The following is a 15,895-nucleotide window of genomic DNA, read 5'->3' on the forward strand; positions in this document are numbered from 1 at the left end:
AACATCACAAGAATGAAGCTGCAAGTCTAAGTTCATCTTCAGTTTCAACTTGTCATCTGTTCCTACACCCAGTTCCAGTGGAAAGTAGGAAGGTTTAACAAGAGGTAAACTAAATAAAGTAGAATCTCAGAATTATGAACACGTTGGGAATGAAGATGGTTCATAACTCTGAAATGTTTGCAAGTCTGACAAAATGTTAGGGTAAAGTGAACATTTACTTAATGCAGCTTTGAAATTTTGTTAAAAAGTATCTTAATTTTAATGAAACAAGCGCTGAAAGTTTCCTTTAATTCTTTTTAAAACTCCCTGGTTTTTTTTTTTGTAGTTTATGTTTAACACAGCACTGTACTGTATTTTCTTTTTGTCTTTCTTTTATCTTGTCTCTACTGCTGTCTGATTCCATAATTCCGGTTCCAAATGAGTTGTGTAGTTGACCGGACATTTCATAATTCTTGTGTTCTAATGTGAGCTTCTGTTGTATTGGTTATAGAAAGGGAAGGATGCAATTCAAAAGAAATTTTGTTATCTTATTTAATAAAGTGAACTGAACATGGCTCCGGAAGATTCAGCACATACTCTGCTGTCTTATCAGATAAAATTTGATAACTATCTTTAAAAATGAAAAGCTAGGAATGAAAAATTCAGTGTTTGAGACTAAAGCCTTCCAAAACTGTGAGTGTATTTTCTTGATTCCTTTTTCCATGTTCTTTTTAGGAGATTTTTTTTTCTGCATGGTTTATTTCAAGCAGTCCTAACACCATTTTATTATCCCAATAATTATTAACTTAACAGAAAATATGAAATTTGCAGTTTTCAGTGAAAACAAAAAATGTCACTGAAAGGTACAAAACTCAACTTTCAGCATCTGAGGTCTGAGTATGACCTCAGCAATTGACTTTACTGTGGTAGCATTAGCAGAGCCTGTGGGGCCCATGGCAGTTTGGAGAATTATTGTGGGGCCTGATGCCAGAAGGCATCCAGGGTCCCCACACCTGCATTCACCATGGCAGTGGGAGCTGTGGGAAGCAGATCGATACAGCAGCCTGCTCTGCTCTGCTGCCCTCTCCCAGCCCCCTGCACTCTGCTTCCCCACAGTGGCAGAAAGTGGAATGCCTTAGCTGCAGGCTGCTCTGCTCTCCTGAGAGATGTGGGCTTGTGGGGAGCAGTGTGCTGGGGCCAGGCTGCTTCACTTCCTTCTGCCATGGTGAAGTCCAGCAACCCATCTGGGAAATGGGGGTGGAGTGGAGCAGGCAACTGAGTCTCTTCAGCTTCCTCCACCATGGTGAGTGCAGGGGGCAGGGGTGAAAGAGGCTGGAGCTTGAGAGAAGGAGTGGCATACGGCAGTGGGCAGGGCCTTGGGCATAGCTTGGGTTTACTCTTGGATCTTCACCCACCTAGGAACAGCTCTGATAAAAACATAAGAGGTGGGCAGTGCCTGACTTTTGCAACAGAACAATAGTCTGTAGGGAGAGCATTGTGGATGCCCTTTGTAAGCTCCCTCCGGACCAAAGGGTCTGCCTGTAGGTGGGATTTTTAGTATTAAAATCAGTAAAGAAAGTTGACAGAATAGAAGCACTGAGGAAAAAAAATGACATTTGCCCCTCCCCTCACCCCTTCTTTAATGGTAATGCTGATCGATTGACACATATTGGTGTTTTGAACAAATTATCCATCTTATTCAGAGAAACTTAATATTAAAACTCCAGTCAGACAAAAGGGGAGTGGCAAATATTTCCTTCAGGTGTGTACTGAAACATGCACTATGAAGCAGTTTTGGCTGGGAATTAAAAAGCCATGCTTAAATTTTAATGTCATAAAATAGGCTACTGACTCCATTAAAAAAATTCCCTCTTACCAGGGATACAAGCCTGTATGATAAAATTGATGATTTTTGAAAGTTGTCCCCTTCAGATTGCTTTATGAATTACTTCTAACAAAACATAAATAAATATGGCTTTGTCCTGTGGTTGTCAGTTCAAGTGTCTGGAGGACTCCAGTGACGTTTCCCCTGCTATTACTAACACAGCTTGAAACTCTGAAATCCAGCATTCTCTTGTCTGGCAACATCCATCCTCCGGCAGGACCATGGATCTTGCAGGATGAGAAAGTCCCAGGGCTAGGAGGAAGAAGGGCCAGCCAGACCAGCAGCAGTAGACCAGGGCAGGGCAGCTGGTCTGGCAGTAAGTGGGTGGGGGTGGGGAAGTTGGAGCAGCCGCCAGGGAACTCAGGCTGGTAAGTGGTGGCTGGGGTGTGGGTTCCAGTGGCTGGGGAGCCTGTGTGGGGTGGGGGAATCAGGAAGCTTTGGGCAACATCCGGGAGGGGAACCTAGGAGGAGGGGCTGAGGCCAGTGGGTGATTGAAGGGGCAGAATTGACCAGCCATGCTTCGGCAAAATCCCTCGTCCAGGACCACTTAGGTCCTGAGGGTACTGGGTAAGAGGGGTTAAACCTGTGTAGTGCAAATTAAATCAAGATAGCAGTTATCCCAGACTTTTATCGAAGAACACATTAAATGAAATCTCACTTTAACATACAATTAAATATTTTCCTAAGTCATAGATGTTCCTGGTCTTAATGCAGTAGTAGATTGGTGCAGAGCTAGTCTACAGAAACTAAGCCACTCCACACTGGACAGGGAAAGATGGAAGGAAAGCATAAGAGAGGCATCAGACGCCAACAGGCACTGAGCCCGTGGCTGTTGATAATGATAATGTCTTAATACAATGTGCAACAATTTTTAAAGCATACAATACATGTTTATGTGGAATGCTTATCAATACCACAAACGAAAATCTAGCAAATGTAGCAAGAATGTGATTACTTTAAGCAATCTGAAGGATAGGGAATGCTTGCAAATATTATGACTCTAAAAGAAACCATGGTTAAAAAAATTCACCTGCTAAACAAGTGTAATGCTGACAGACTTGGGTTGCTGGGAACAGGGATAGAACCTGCAAGTACAGGGTCTAGAGTGCTGCACTCTACCATATGAGCTAGCAGGCAGCTGGCTGTCAGCTGAGGCTGTAGAGGAGAGACTTCACTCACCCCAGATAAGGTCTCAGTGACTCTGGGTACTACACAAGGAATGCGTTATTTACCATTTTCTAGCATAATATACATATATATATATAAAGTTAATAATCTGATTAAATGTAAGGTTGTGGAACTGCTAAAATAAGTGTATTTAGATACTGTGTCTCCTCCTAGATTTCAGAAAGAAGGACCAAATTTAGCATACAGGATTAATTATAATATGATTTTAACCAGCAAAAAATAACAGTTATTTAGGGGCATAAAAGTACGATTACAAAACAATGTATAATGAACAATTTAAATCAAGGTTTCCTGTTTGCTCATTAACATTGTGATTAAGGTTGGTGATTTAAAGCCCTAATTTAAATTAACATTCCCTCTTCTTCACCCCTCTCCCCCTCAGCTAAGTATAGGGAAGCTATAGATTATTGTTAAGGCAATCAGAGACAATTGTATTATTTAGTCTGACTTCTTTGAATAACATAAGCCATACTGAATAAAATAGTAGTTCCTGCATCAAGCCCCTAATTTCTTCGGTGAGCTAGAGCATATAATTTCAGAAAGCCATACAAACTTGATTTTTAACAACTTTAAGTGATGGAGAATCCATTACATATCTTGGTATCAAGACTTTAATATACCTAAGGTGAAAAATAAACAGCAAAATCAACCAACCCCTCATTTTTCAATGCGGACTTATCTTGAGCTTGTTTTTATGCATAATATAAGTTCTTTAAAGAACTGCATGCTACCCAAGCATTAAGTCTATCTGTGTAATAATAGGCACAAACCAAGTCTCTGTACCCTTTTAAACCTTGGCATCTCTGTGACCAATCTGGCTGTTGGCGAAGACAGTGGTCCTATGTGGCATGTCTCCTTGCTCCTTTCTTACAATCTGTACTTTTTAAACTTTCCTGTTTTTGCTTTTGTTGCTGTGCAGATGCAGCTCACTTGTGTGGGCTTGTTCCCCACTCTTTTGCTGCAAACACTGATGCTGTCTGTTTAGAGACAGATAGGAGTGCTCTTCAGTTGTGAAATCTTACAGTTCTCTTTTTTGTTTTATTCTTTTAGAATTGTGGAATGCTGTGAAGACTCTTAAGTGCCCTGCAGTTTTAGGCAGAATACTATCCAGATTATCTTCAACACAACGAAATTCATATACAAGAGGTATCAAACCAGTGGCTTATCCCCACCCTCAGTTAACACCATTGTGTAGCCTAGACTGTTATATTAGATCCTTCTTCCTCCTCCCTCCCTAATGTTGCAATTTTGGAAATATTTTAAGACCAGATGCTCCATCAGGAAGGCTAGAGCCTCTCCTGTCCTGCATGAATATAAAATTTGTATCTGCATCCATACACACCCACAAAAATTAGCTGTGAATGTCTGCATCCACATTCCCGGATGTGGATACCAATGGATACAAAGTAGATATCCGCAAAGTTACAGGGTTCTAAATACAAAATTTGTATCCATATCTGCAAAAATGAGCCACAGTATCCACATCCATATCCCTGGATGCAGATACCCATGGATTTGCAATGTGCTACCCCAAAGCTCCATGCATGCCCCACTTCTTCCCCAACCTCTGACCCTGTCCCTTACCCAGTTTTTCCCCCAACGCTCTTCTCCCATCCACTGCTTTTTCCTCCAGCACTGACTGCATTTCCCCTCCCAACCACCGGGGTCATGAGGGGTTTGCCTGCTTTGCAGAAGCTGGGAGCTGCAGCTGGCCAACGTAAGTAGGAGGAAGCCCTGTCTGAGTATGAGCAAGCGCCGCTTGTGACCCAGATCTTCCCTTACCTGCAGTAACCAGAGTTTGGGTATCCAGTGAGTAGGCCTAACAGGACACTTTCAGGTCTCTTTTTTTGTCCAGACACCACCTTACCCGAACCTTTCCCAACATGAAAAATTAAAGCGATAGATAATAAATTTGTTCAGGTGCAGACTGTTTTTAATTGCTAGTGTTTACTGTCCACCTGTACATTATTTGTATTAGGTAGAACTGTATTACATTTAATATTGAATAGTTAGTCACACAGTTAAGAAATGCAAAAGGTAAGGCTACATTAGCAGTGTATTTTTTTTTAAACTCGGTGGCATCCTGCATACTTTACAATGCACATTTTATGACAGAAATGGTGTAATAGATTAAACGGTTGAGGTCAGCACTGCAATTAGAACCATGACATTTGGATTTCCTCATTTTGTGGTTTTAATTGTGAAACCTTAGTGTTGTATTAACACTGTTTTTAAACATTGTTTCTGTTTTATAAAAATGGGAAAATCCCTACGCCTGCCCCTGCTTACAAGTGGCAATAAAACAATTTAATTTTGGCTTTGGGGCAGAGTTACTCCTTACATTCATTCTGTCATAGTTTGCTGGCAAACTGTTTTCTAGTGGCTTACTTTGTAATAGCTTCCTTTTCAACAGAAGAAGGCAGACTTATTTTTAAAGGAAAGTGTTTTAAATAATGTAGACTGTAAACTTGTGCAGGGATTGTCTTTTTATTATTTGTTTGTATAGTGCCTGACATGATAGGGAGACCTGGTCTCCTTAAGACACCAGCAGATTACCTAGCAGAACCACAGGTGTCATTACTGAGGCACAAGTGAAAATTACAGGCTTTTTGGTGGGGGCGGGAGTTGGAGGGAGGAGAGAGAAAATTCCACCTGCTTGTGTCTCCTGCATTTTTTGCTTCATTCTGAGTTTTCTGACCCTTAATTTAAAAAAAAGAAAATCAACTGCTGATGTGGAGAGAGAACAGCAGAAATAGGAGTTCTGTTCCCATCCCTTCCAAGCCAGCCTTGTCCAGCTCAGCCTGGGTTTTGGCAATAGCAGAAGCAAAGATGGCTTATCTATACTTTTGCACCCACTCACTCCACTTTGTGCATATATTAAACACAGGTAATTTTTTAAAAAAGGAAATTAAATGGAGAAAAAAACCCAATATGAATGCTATGCAAATGTCACACATTGATCATAAAATGTCAGGAAATGCAAAACTCAGTGGAATTTCTGGAGCCAAATCACATACATTTTATAGTGTACATGTAATACAAAAAGTGTAGTTATCTCCTTGTAATTGGGCACAACTCACGGGTGCAGCACCTCCTGCTTGTCACTTAGGAATTAGCTCTTCAGACTCTGGAGTGCCCTCTTCTGGCCAGTGTCTTACCTACTGTTACCTTTCTGTGAGTTCTCCACCACTTTAAATCAGCTCTCGCATACCTCCCAGACCATGGTGCCCTTCCCACAGGCTGCCCTGCCACAGAGCCACCTCTCTCTGGGTTTTCCCCTCTTAGGGAAAAGCAAACCCTTATACCAGGGGTCTGCAAACAAAATAGCGAGAAGAGCTATTTTTTCAAATTCATTTCCAGAATCAGTACTTCAAGATCTGCAATGCACGGGAGTACGAGACAGTCCATAATGAATAACATCAAACCATACTGTGTCAGGGCCAGGCTGAAGGGCCCCTCAGAGGGAGCCCAAACAAGCAGAAGGACCTGCAGGGCAATCACAGGCAGCTGGGTGGGAGATGGCTCAGCCTAATTAAAGCCAGCTGGCTCCAATGACTGGGCCTATAAGAGGCCTTTAAAACCCTCCACAGTGGGAAGGGCAGGGGGAGAGAGAGTGAGGTGAGCAGAGAGACGCAAGGAGAGAGGCGCAGAGAGAGAATGGGTTTGAGAGGAACAGAGGAGACCAGCAGGAACACCAGAGATCACAGAGGGAGAGTGGGAGCTTCTACAAGCTCAAGAGTGAAGACCTGTGACTGCTATGGCCTGGAGAAGGTACCAGGAGGAATTGTCTGGGGAAGTGGCCCAAGAAGGAGAGTTGCTGTGCTAAGGGCTAAGGGAGTCAGCTCCTCCCACTGGCAGCTGCACAGGGTCCCTGGGCTGGAACCTGGCACGAGTGGGTGGGGGCCGGGTTTCCCCCAGACCACCCTTCACCCCAGCGAGGGCAACAGAGCCCTTAAGGGGTCCTAATGGACTGACCAGAGGACAGAGGCCCAGGAATAGGACTGACTTTGTCACAATACTTTTTATCACCCCTATTTTAAGAACAATGCTCGCACAATGATTTGTACCTGTTAGAAAGTTTAATTTACTTTCACCCCTGGATTGGAGAGCAAATGAGGACAAGGAAAATGATGTACCTGGGGATAGGCTCTTAAGCAGCAAAGAGCAATGTTTGCATCAACAATTACCTTCATTTTGAGTATTTTCCCTGTGTGTGTGTGGGAGTGATACGGAGGATGATTTTCGTAGGTGAGGGTTAGATGGGTCAAAGTTCTGCTAAATCTATTAATCTTGCTTAGAAACTGAGGAGAGATTCCTCAAACTTGTCCCTGGAGGAGTCTTTTGTCTAAAAGTAAAGCTATGCTTATGTCATGGAAGTCATGGAATCTCTAGCTTCTCAAGACCTCAGTGGCATTTTTTGCTTCAGCCCCAGAGGCCAAGGGACTGGAGTGTGCAGACATAAGGCCCTCAGCAGGGTTCCTGTGATGGATGACATTCACCTCAGGGTTCGTGCGACAGGAGCCTCCTCAGAGTTCTGGAGACAGACTGAGGGCGCCGAGTAGGTGTTTCGGGCTATCAGCTCGATGTGTCTTGTGTTTTATTTGGGAAATATGATCACACTGCAGTTCCCATAGCTGCAGGCTGCCGCAGGAAGAGGGAGAACCCCACATCTCCCAGGCACCATAGTGGCAGGGGAAGAAAACATGGGTGGCAGCAGCCTAAGTAAAGGACAGGTCATGGGTTTCAGTGAATTTTTCTTTATTGCCCATGACCTGTTCGTGACTTTTTCTAAAAATAGCCATAATAAAATCTTAGCCTTAACCATAAGAGATGGCTCAATATTGACTTTAGGCCATGTCTAGAATAGGAAAATAGGTTGTCTTACAGAATATGCTAATGAATGTTTTTAAATGACCTATTTTATTTTCCTTGTTTCAGTGATGCTGTAGAGCAGAGTACTGACTTCAGGACAAATAAGAAATTCTTACAGATGAAGTTGTCTGTGAATCTTGAGGCTATACTTGTCACAAGAGACTAAAGAATATGATAGAAATGGGGCTATGTAATCATTCAGCCTTTGAGACATCTAAACAGGTGGAGCATAAGTACTTCTATTCTTACTTCTAGCTGCTTCAAGAGTTTAGTCGTGGAGGCAATAGTTGGACAGCTAGATTATTGTCATGACTCTTAGCTTGGTGCCCCTGTGTCAGGGTGCAGGTGCTGGAGTTGGGTAGAGGAAAAAGCTGACCATTCCTGTGTGGGGAATTATCCACTTGACTTGTAAAGGCCCCAAAATTGATAAATCTCTACCAAAGCAGCTACTGTTTCTCTCCATGAACATGGATTTGGAGATGACCCCAACATTCACCGAGGGCATTCTTTTCATTACCAGCTCACAAGGCTGTCCTCAGATGTGCTGGAACAATTTGTTTAGTGGGGTGTTGAGAGCTAGTGAATCAAACTATAAATTCTGAATAGTAACAAAGAGGAAGCCATGCTAGTCTATACACTATCAAAACAAAAAGCGGTCAAGTAGCACTTTAAAGACTAGCAAAATGGTTTATTAGGTGAGCTTTCGTGGGACAGACCCACTTCTTCTGGTCTGGCTATGGTCTGAAAAAGTGGGTCTGTCCCACGAAAGCTCACCTAATAAACCATTTTGCTAGTCTTTAAAGTGCTACTTGACTGCTTTTTGTTTTGATACTATAAATTCTGTATGTAATGGAAACCACTTCAAGCCACGGGGTGTTTCAGCTCCCCCCAGCTCCTCTAGTTCCAGCACGTATGGGTGTCATTGGAATGGAACTCTCAAGTTTACTTTCTTGCATGTTTTTTTTTAAACTGCAGCCAAAATTGCATCAATAGCTTGATGACTTCTTATATGATGGGACATCTTTGATCCATGTGGTCCGCACTTCCTTGCCAATCTAGAAGAATATAACTTACTTTTCATTCGCTCTTAGACTCTAACTGCTTTACCTTCTCAGGCATTCTGGAAGTCATAGAAGGGTAGGGCACCCTTGAAAGTAAAACTGGTAAGCATAGTTCTAGGCTTTCGAGGTCTTGGATTTTGTCCAATTTACCCCAACCGTCAAAAAGAAAAAAAAAAAAAGTAGGGGGTTTTGAAAACTTTTGGAACCTAATTACTAATTTACCACTTGTTGCTTCAAAGGAACTATGTCTGTGACCAATGCCAGATGTTTTTGAGGAGGAAATTCCCCTGATACACCTAGATATGCAATAAAGTAATACATGGGAGAAATTGCTTCATCACCTTAGCTGCTGATGAGCTTGTAACCTGATGTGTGAAGATTGACCTAGTGTTTTATCTTAGTAGTTATTCTTGCAAATACTACTTTTAGTTGCTTCTAATCCTATAAAGAATATTAAGCCTCTTGCCTAATAATTTGTGATGGTGAGATCCATGGAATAATTGTGTAGAACATAAATTGTGATTGTGGTTTCCTAAACCAGCCTTCATCACTTACCATATGACCAGATAAAACCTAAGGTGGCCTCTGCTTGTCCATAATATTTGGTCATGCTGTGTCCTGTAACACAGCATCATCATGTATCAAAATGCAGACATTGCTCTGGACATCCCACAGTGATTATTTTATGGCACGCTCCAACTTGGATTGTCAACAAAGGGTCTTTCCATTTCTTTATGACTGAATCCCAAGGCTATACACTAGATGTTAGATGAAGAAAAAAAACAAGTGAAATAGCTATATTTACAGAGGGGTAGCTGTGTTAGTCTGTAGCTAGAATTAGTAAGATGAGACTTACAAGAATGGAATGCATTTAATGTCAGAAACTGGCAAAAAGAATGTTACTTTAACAAGATTCCAGATGTAAATGGTAGTCAGTATCAAGGCACAAGAAGTCCTTGGTACTATGACCCTATCAGTCTACTTGTGATTCTGTACACCTAAATAGTTTGTTGATGGATGATGCGAATGTTACCGTGAATTATGGAAGGCATGCCAACATCGTTGTTGGCTGTCTATTCAGTGCAGTATTTATGCTCTGTTGTGGTTCCTGGGTGCTATAGAACATCTGTTCCACCTGCATAGCTTATTGGAAGGAAAGAGTTCCCATTGCTTATGTCTAAAGGATTGGTGACTCCAGCACCACCAGCTTGTTGGCTTATTGGCCGCTGAGCTGCAGTGTGCCTGTCTTGTGATTAGTGCTCCACTAATTTTCAGACCAGATTTAATGCCCATTAGGTATGCCGAGTCTGAGAATCCCATGTGACTGTACCACCAGGAAATGAATACCATTGTGTGTGGGCTTTGAGTAATTTTTTTTTAAAGGAGGCATACGTTTTCTGAGGAAAAAACAAAACCCTAATCAGAACTGCACAAATATCTTTTCATAACTTATGTAACATACTTTGAAAATACCGAGAAGCCTTCATAGTGGGAGAGCCACTCGAACACTGATTTCCTATTGTTGTGGAAAAGTACAACAGTGATCTCAATACTTGCAGCCTTTAAAGGACTAAGATTAGAGTAGAGCAAAAGGTTCAGTAGGCTGTACATATCTTTTGATGGAGCTTTCCCACAGTGCACATCCTATATAGCTGCAAACACAAAAGCCTGGCTGGAGGTGGTGACCTTTATGTCTGCTGTGTAATTTACCGCCTCTTCCTGGTGTGTTAAACTTGTTTGTATTGATAAATGCATGTTCTCTGTGTATAGGCATGCAGGTGATTCTGTAGGTCACATGCAGTGCTGCTTAATATACCTGTTTTTTTATTAAGTTTATTTGAATTTGTCAGTTTGGTTAATAAGGTGCACCCCTTACAGATTCTATTGTTAATCCGTAGAGTTGGTATGTTCTGATTTGTAGTGCTACAAGGGGTAAACTGACCGTAAAAGCATTAATTAGTCTCGTTTGAATGCAGAAAGAATAGAGCTGGGGCGAGACAGTTTTTGATTTAGTCCTTTGTAGGCTTCTCATTTTTGCCTAAACTTGTTAAAGGGCCTGTACCTCTTACTTATTTTATGCCTGATTGTATAAATAGAATTTTGTATGAAATATAATAATTGGTTTGATCAATCCAGGTCCTCAGACCTAAGACTGTGATTAATTGTTCTCCGTTGTTCCCCTGAAAGTATAACAAGAAATAATGGGTTAATTTGCAGCAAGAGAAATTTGGGTTAGATATCTGGAAAACCTTTGTACGTGTAAGGGTAAATAAATTCTGGAATGGGCTTCCAAGGGAGATTGTGGAATCCCCATCATGGGAGATTTTTCAGGACAGGTTGGACAGACACCTGCCGGAGACAGTCTAGGTCAGGGTGGCCAACGTGTGGCCCAGAGGCCAGAATCTGGCCCATGCATCTGGCAGTGGTGCCGTTTTGAAAGCCAGCAGTGGGACAAGTGGCTGGCAACCTGTGGCTCTGGAGCCACATGTGGCTCTTTAAGGAGCCATTTGTGGCTCTTCATGTCGCTGCCTTACTCCTCCTCCTGATCCCTGCATTGCCGCTCTGAAATAATGGGACTCAGTTGAATGGGTTTAATGGCTTGCAGAAGGAATGTGGCCATTAAACCAATTAAATTTAGTTTAATTATTTCAGCACAGCAGGGCAGGGAGCTGCCATCACTGCAGATGTGGGAAGTGGAGCAGGGGGAGGGGCAGCCATGCAGACCCAATGAGAAGGAGGACGAAGCAGACAGGAGGCCTTCTGGGAGCCGAGAGCAGCTTCCTTTCCCTGGGGCCAGCGCCTCCTTCCAGGTAGCTTGACACCCCCCAGCTTCTCCTTGCTCTGCAGCTGCGGTCCTTTCTCCCTGTTTCGGCTGGCAGTCATCAGAGCCTGGAAGTCTCAGCTCACCCAGAACTTGGCTTAGTTCCCCTCCCAGCCTTGGGACCTGGGTGGGGAGGGGATGGGAAAGTTGCAGGCACTTTTGGCCTGAGAAGTTGTTGGGAGCAGGGTGGGGAGACCCAGAGCGCATGCAGGGAGAGAAGAGTGGGTGAGTAAGTAAGGTCTGGGTTCAGTGGGCAGGTTGGGGCAGTTTGATCCTTGGGTTAGGAGGACGGGTATTGGGCTGGGAGAGGTTAAGCCTGGGGATGGGGCAGGGTGGGTTCGGGGCTATTTTGTGTTCGGCTCCCGGAACATGTAAAAAAATATTGCCATGTGGCCCTCGATGTAAAAAGGTTGGCCACTCCTGGTCTACGTTTACTTAGTCCTGCTTCAGTGCAGAGGGTTGGACTTGCCCAAGTGCAGGGTGGCCCCTCCAGACCTATGTTTCTAAGATTCTGTAATCTTTAACCTCTTTACTTTTTTTTTTTTTTTTTTTTTTTTTTTAAAAAAAAGACTTGCACTAAATCTGAAGATTTTCAGTGGATTTACTGCAAAGCTGATGTCCTCTTTTATAGATATTGTTTGGAAAAGTTTTTGAGTTCATTAATTAATCTTCTATCATTAATCTAATGAAGTAAATGTGTTGGTACATTTGTTTTACATATATTCTGTACAGGTTGGTATGTTCAATTTTCAAACACCATTCTTCTGTGGCTCTTCTGGCTGCATATTTAGCTTTGCACCCCCTATGCTTATTTTCTATTGTATTTATCTATCTGGATGGAAATAGAAGTAAATTGGGTGGCTGATAGTTCTGATGTTCCTTAATGAAGTCAAGGAAAAGTGGGACTTAGAATTTCTCACCATTGTCTCAGCTGCTCAGAGTTTTTGCTTGATGCCATTCAACGTGTTGTCCTGTCTTGCTCTCATGAAAAATGAAAATTCAGAGGCACTTTAAATTGGTGTGATTTAACATCTCATTCAGCTCAGTCCAATGAAAGCTTAGAGTCAAAGAAATAAACCTTTGTTATTACATAAAAGCAAGTTATGATGCTAAATTCCATTTTCTTGGCAAGTCACAATTTAAATTTACGACAGCTACATGGCGAACAAATTGATCTCAAACCCTTGAGCAGGCAACCAAATGGCAATTTTTGCATGCCCAGTTCTAAGTATTGGTGGAGCACAGTGGAAATAATGAGATAACAAAGCAGGCAAGAGGGCTTGCAGGGGACTATTAAGCACTCTCAGTTCCCTCAGAGCACTCTGATGGGTTGCACTTCTTAGTGAGGCTGACAAGGAGAATCAGTAGTAAATCTGCCAAATCTTGCTCAACCTAGATTTTTCAATGTGTGTTTTCAGAGTACAGTTAACAGCCACAGAACGAAAAGAAACACTTGCTTTTAGAAGTGTCTGATGGAATTAAAATAGATGGCTTATGCTGTGGGAAGGTTCACCGATGTAAATGCTTTCCGTTGCACATACTGCTCCATTATCAGATTTTGCGTTCAGTAGATAAGAGGTTTTGGGTTTGCGTTTGCACACTGATTATTATCCTCTTACTCATTAGCATAATTGTCCCCACCTATTTGTGATTTCATTTTCAGTATGTAAACAACTTTTAATGGGGTCCCCCATTTCAATTAATGGTCTTTGTACTGAAGATGAAAATTAGTAACAGCAGAAGGCAAATTTCAGGATGCAAAAGCTAAATTCCTACAAGAAGAAAAACGTCTACCAAACCTGTTCAGTTAGATGCCATTATAATTTGTAATTTCTGAGATACTTGCATTTCTAAAGGAGTTCGCACATCAACTCTCTTGCCTGTCTTAGAAGTAGTATTATTTAGTATTGTTATTTTTATTTTTCTCAATTATTAGTTTACGATAGTGTCATTGAGGTGCTAGTTGCATTCCAATCAGACCCTAACCCTGAGGAACTCTGAGGAAACACAGACTTGAGGGTGGAAGCAGAAAGAAACACACTTTTTTCTCTTGGGTTTATACAGTAAAACCCCTATTTAAATGATTTCAACTTGCATGTTACTTGGGTTAACATGAGTCAAAATCGTTAGTGTGGGGAGCTGGGAACCAGGTGGCTCCCAGTTCCCTTCTGTTTGTCGGAGCTGGGAAACTGACCAGCGCAGTAGTGCTGGTCAGTTTCCTAGCTTCCACAGGGAGGAGAGCCAGGCTGCTGCCTGGTTCCCAGCTCTTGGCCAATCCCAGGAGCCAGGAAACTGGTGAGTTTCCCAGCTCTTCTGACTTGTGCGAAATTCGACTTACGTGTGGTTGCCTGGGAATGCAACCTACGTGTAAGTTAAGGGTTTACTGTAAAGTCATCTAGATATGCTCTAAAAAGCAGAGGAGGAAGTGGGAACTTTAAGAGGGAATTAACGATACGGGTTCACCAGAGGTCAGCAACATTTCCAAGGCAGAGTGGTGAAATTTGACCTTTTGACTTTTACATACAGTTCTTGTTCCAGTGATATTTTTTAAAGTCATTCATAGTCCTACTTACAACAACTTCACTAATAAATAAATAAAGAAGTGGAGCTTTACTGTTTAACTGGTGATTGGTAGCATTAGCTGCTCTTTTGTTAATTCACAGGTGACATGGCGGAAAAGAGGTGAGGCTGAGCTCCTGCCTTGTGTGCCAATGAAAATTAGCTCACGTGCCTCTCTTGCTGACCCCTGGTCTCATGTATGAGCTCAGGGATGTCAGACTGTGCATAATCGGCATGCAGGTGTATGCTTATTGCCCAGAATTGTTTTCATGGAATCTTGGTAGAATATTCCTTCCTTTCTTTTGTCAAAGGGAGGTCAATTAAAATAGTGTGCTTACTGGTTAGCTTAAGTAGGTGGGAAAAGAATGCCACTCTGTGTTCAGAAGTTTAGCATTTATAACTGAAGGCATGCAAAAATTGTATGTTGAAGTCACCAAAAATGAGATTCATATAATAATCTACACACCTACTGGATGTGGTTCACCATCCCATATCATGTTAGGTAGGCCACTTAACAGAGAGACAGAATAAGTCTTCCCTACAGCTTTAGCTGAAAGCCAGCTGGCTGTTAGTTCAAGTGGTAGAGCCTCATGCACTAAGCTCCCGAGGTTCCCGGTTTGGTTCCTCCTATCAGCATTACAGCAGCAATCCCATCTAGTCATTTATTCCCTGCTTTATAGTTGCACTTTTGATTTTTTTTTCCTTTCTAAGCATAGTACTTTGCTCTTGTCTCCACGGAATTTAACCTGTTTGATTTTGATCAATTCCCTAATTTGTTGGTTATAAAATCATGGAATCATAGGGCTGGAAGGGACCTCAGGAGGTTATCTAGTCCAGCCCCAGCTTCAAGCAGGATCAACCCCCACCAAGTCATCCCAGCCAGGACCTTGTCAAGCTGGGACTTAAAAACCTCTAGGGATGGAGAATCCACACCTCTCTAGGCAACGCATTCCAGTGCTTCACCACCCTCCTAGTGAAGTAGTTTTTCCTAATATCCAACCTATACCTCTTCTTTAGATTTCCCCTTCAGGAAGTTGAAGGCTGCAATTAAGTCACCCCTAAGTCTTCTCTTCTGTAAACTAAACAAGCCCAAATCCCTCAGCCTATCCTCATAGCTCATGTGCTCCAGCCTCTTAATCATTTTTGTTGTCCTCCACTGAACCTGCTCCAGCACATCCACATTCTTTTTATACTGAGGGGCCCAAAACTGGACACCACATTCCAGATGTGGCCTCACCAGTGCTGAATAGAGGGGAACAACCACTTCTCTACAACTGCTCGAAATGCTCCTCCAAATGCACTCTAGTATGCCATTAGCCTTCTTGGCTACAAGGGAACACTGTTGACTCATATCCAGCCTCTCATCCACCATAACCCCTAGGTCCCTTTCTGCTGTATTGCTGCTTAGCCAGTCGGTTCCCCAGCCTGTAACAGTGTTTGGGATTCTTCCACTCCAGGTTGAGGTTATTTTAATTCTAGTCCTGTCCTTCAAATGCTCACAACCCTTCCCAGGTTGGTATCATTCACAAA

General features: G+C 42.4%; 1 protein-coding gene across 5 annotated transcripts in view; it reads left to right on the forward strand.

Moving 5' to 3' along the window:
• The window catches only part of FAM168A (family with sequence similarity 168 member A), a 439,787-nt gene that overhangs the window by 106,199 nt on the left and 317,693 nt on the right, over positions 1 to 15,895 (forward strand). For 3 of the 5 annotated variants that reach the window (XR_012642790.1, XM_074979517.1, XM_074979812.1), the window contains exon 2: positions 4,103 to 4,198. The exons of 1 other annotated variant lie outside the window; for it this stretch is intronic. The gene's annotated coding sequence lies outside the window, so the exon portion shown is untranslated. Of the gene's footprint in view, positions 1 to 4,102; positions 4,199 to 4,685; positions 4,770 to 15,895 lie in introns of all 5 variants that reach the window. One more of the 5 variants, XM_074979688.1, reaches the window with a different exon arrangement.

Source organism: Carettochelys insculpta, chromosome 1, assembly GCF_033958435.1.
Source record: "Carettochelys insculpta isolate YL-2023 chromosome 1, ASM3395843v1, whole genome shotgun sequence".
Lineage (NCBI taxonomy): Eukaryota > Metazoa > Chordata > Testudines > Carettochelyidae > Carettochelys > Carettochelys insculpta.